The sequence below is a fragment of the Corapipo altera genome, unplaced genomic scaffold, assembly GCF_003945725.1.
Source record: "Corapipo altera isolate COAL_440 unplaced genomic scaffold, ASM394572v1 206, whole genome shotgun sequence".
In the NCBI taxonomy this organism is placed as follows: Eukaryota; Metazoa; Chordata; class Aves; order Passeriformes; family Pipridae; genus Corapipo; species Corapipo altera.
The window spans coordinates 673,025-676,353 of NW_020885032.1; the positions used below are offsets into that span (position 1 = coordinate 673,025).

The window sequence follows — 3,329 nt, forward strand, 5'->3', positions numbered from 1 at the left end:
CGTGTCCAGGCCCGGGATCCGTGTCCAGGCCCGGGATCCGTGTCCAGACCTGGGATCCGTGTCCAGACCCGGGATCCGTGTCAAGGACTGTGATCCATGCCTGGGACTGGGATCCATGTCCAGGCCTGGGATCTGTGTCCAGGCCCGGGATCCGTGTCCATGGCTGGAATTCCTCTCCATGCCTGGGATCTGTGTCCAGGCCTGGGATTCATGTCCAGGCCTGGGATTCATGTCCAGGCCCGGGATTCATGTCCAGGCCTGGGATCTGTGTCCAGGCCTGGGATCTCTGTTCATGCCTTTGATCCGTGTCCATTCCTTTATTCTGTGTCTAGGCCTGGGATCTGTGTCCAGGCCCAGGATCCATGTCCAGGCCTGAGATCACCTGGAACATCACCTCCAAAATTAACCTCATCCTGGAGGTCTCCCAACTCCTCACCCTCAGCAAATCCCAATTCCCAGCACAGGGAATCTGGCAGAAAACAACCCAAAGAGGATCTTTATAAGAAATTAAAAACAACAGGGGTGAAGGCAGTGTGGAAAATCCAGGAGGATTTTGGAGAGGTGACACTTCCAGCCTCGTTAATGCCAAAGAATTAGAAATGGGATTTTTTTGGGGAGGAGAAAATCCGGGTGGGATTTATCACTGCTGGAGCAGGAGGGATATTTTCTTTCAGGTTTTAAATCCCACCACGGGAATTCCCAGGGGGACACTGTCTTCCAAATTTCCCCCTGAAGGGAATTCTGAGCTTCCAGGTGTCCTTGAAGAATGGATGACTGAGGTGGACATGGCTTGTGCCACCAGAGCTGGGATTTCCCAGCACAATGTTCCCTCCATCCCCTTTTCCCTCCTAATGCCTGAAAAAAATTCCCAGGCCTTCCCTCAGCATCCCTAAAACCCGCTGGGCAGGACCTGCTCTTCCCACCATTCCAAATCCTCTTTGCCCCGGGAGCTGCTCGCTTTGCATTAGAAAAGAAAAAAAAGGGATTTCGCAGCTGGAAGCGACTTCCAGGGTGTTTTAATCCTTCCAGAGTGTTTTAATCGCCCTGGGATCCCGGGAGACAATGCTGGGAGGAGTTTGGAGACATAGTTCCGACGTGATCCCTGCAAATCCGCCGCAGATGTGGTTTCCAGGAAGCTCCCGGCTCCGGCTCCCTTGTTTTGTGCAGCCGCTCCCTCTTCCCCTGGTTCTTTGTGGGAATGGGCTCTTTGCCACAGGGAGAGGGATTTGGGGGTGTTGGTGGGTGGAAAAGCAGGAATTCCCTGTGTTCTGGGCTCGTCCCACAGCGTGGGAAGCAGGAGAGGGAGGGATTCAGCCCCTCTGCCATGCTCAGGTGAGACCCCACCTGCAGAGCTGCCTCCAGCCCGGAAATTCCCAAAATCAGAAGGATGTGGAGCTGCTGGAGCGAGTCCAGAGAGGCCACGGAAATGCTCCAAGAGCTGGAGCTCCTCTGCTCTAGAGCCAGGCTGGGAGAGCTGGGAATGTCCAACCTGGAGAAGGAAAACTCCAGGGAAACCTTGGAGCCCTTTGCAGGGCCTAAAGGGGCTCCAGGAGAGCTGGAGAGGGACTGGGGACAAGGGATGGAGGGACAGGACACAGGGAATGGCTTCCCACTGCCAGAGTTAGATGGGATATTGGGAAGGAATTCTTGACTGTGAGAGTGGTGAGGGGCTGGGCTGGAATTCCCAGAGAAGCTGTGGTTGCCCCATCCCTGGAAGTGTTCCTGGCCAGGCTGGAGCAATGTGGGATAGCAGGAGATGTCCCTGCCCACAGCAGGAGGTTGGAATTCCATGATCTTTCCGCTCCCTTCCCACCCAAACCATCCTGGGATTATTGGCAGCACCCAGAGGTCTGGTCCAAGGCTGGATCCTGGAGGTGTGGAATCCAAGGAATACGCCTTTGTGGCCTGTTGGTATCCTCTGACTTCTCCCTTCTCCCTGTGGATGGGCAGGTTTGGGGTTGAGCAGCCGTTTTTTAACCCATAAACCTGTTTTCCCCCCCCAAAAAAATCTGCCTGTTTGTCCCAAGGAGAGTTTTCTCCAAGCCCCCGGAGCCCCACGGAGGCAACGGGATTTGATTTCTTGGGATCTTGTCCCAAAACAAAGCCCGTGCCGGGCTGCAGAGCCCCCGTGTGCCACTTGTGCTAAAATCCCGCCCTGCTCCATGAAATTTGGCTTGTGGTCATCCAGTAAAAAAAAAACAAAAACCTGGATAAAGCCTCCAGTGTTTTCTGGAGCTTTTCCACCAAGAAAAACTCCCCGGCCCCTCTTTTCTTGCTTAATCAGCCCCCATTCCTCCCCCATCCCTTTTCCCTCCCTGCCTTCAACCTTTGCTTTTCCCACTGTGGATCAGGCTCCGTGGGCTCTTCCCCACTGCCACGTCCCACATCGGAAGCGCAGCCGGGGCTGGAAATTCTCCGGGAAATGACCCATTTCCTCGGCAGGACAATGCCCAGGCTCGGGGTCCGGCCGCTCTCGGTCACACAAAGCCCTTTCCGGTGTCCCTGGCTCATTCCCAGAGTCCAAACCTTTCCCGGGGGAGGGGTGATGGTTGTGGGATCGGGAACAACTTTGGGTGTTATTCCTAATAATGTGTTATTATTCTGCTCCCGGTGGGACAAATCCACTGGGAAAACTGGAAGTCTCCCGTGGCGGAGGAAGAGCAGGCTCCGGAAACCCGGCCCTTCCAACGCTGCCGGAGCTTTATTTAGCGGGATAATGAGGGAGCAGAGCAGCAGGAAAGCAACGCCCTGCGGTCCAAGCTCAAATTGCCACTTTTGGGAAGAGGCTCCAATTAAAAGCTGAGCTCAGCCCATGCCAGGGTCTGCTCTGGGATGGTTGGGTTGGGGCAGGATGGGCCCGGAGGACACGTGGCGGCCACAGAGCTGGGAAAAGTGTGGGAAGCGCTGTTGGGAGCCACATCCCGGGGATGGGAATCCATGGAGGACACAGGGAGTGGGGGGGTCATCAGGCACATGGAGCTGGTGCTGCAGGGATATCCCATCCTGGGGACACGATTCCCTGGAGGACACACGGCCATGGCACCCGTGGTGCTGTCACACAGGCAAGGACACCCCATCCTGGGGATATCCTGGGGTACAAATCCATGGAGGACACGTGGCCATGGCACCCAAGGAGGGACACCCCATCCCAGGACATCCTGGGATACAAATCCCTGGAGGACACACATCCATGGAACCCATGGTGCTGTCACACAGGCAAGGACACCCCATCCTGGGACATCCTGGGATAAAAATCCCTGGAGGACACACAGCCATGGCTCCCAAGCAGGGACACCCCATCCCAGGACATCCTGGGATACAAATCCATG

General features: G+C 55.8%; 1 protein-coding gene across 2 annotated transcripts in view; it reads left to right on the top strand.

Moving 5' to 3' along the window:
• Positions 1–3,329, top strand: part of LOC113959300 (1-phosphatidylinositol 4,5-bisphosphate phosphodiesterase gamma-1-like) — a 26,298-nt gene that overhangs the window by 4,173 nt on the left and 18,796 nt on the right. The gene's annotated exons all lie outside the window — the stretch shown is intronic.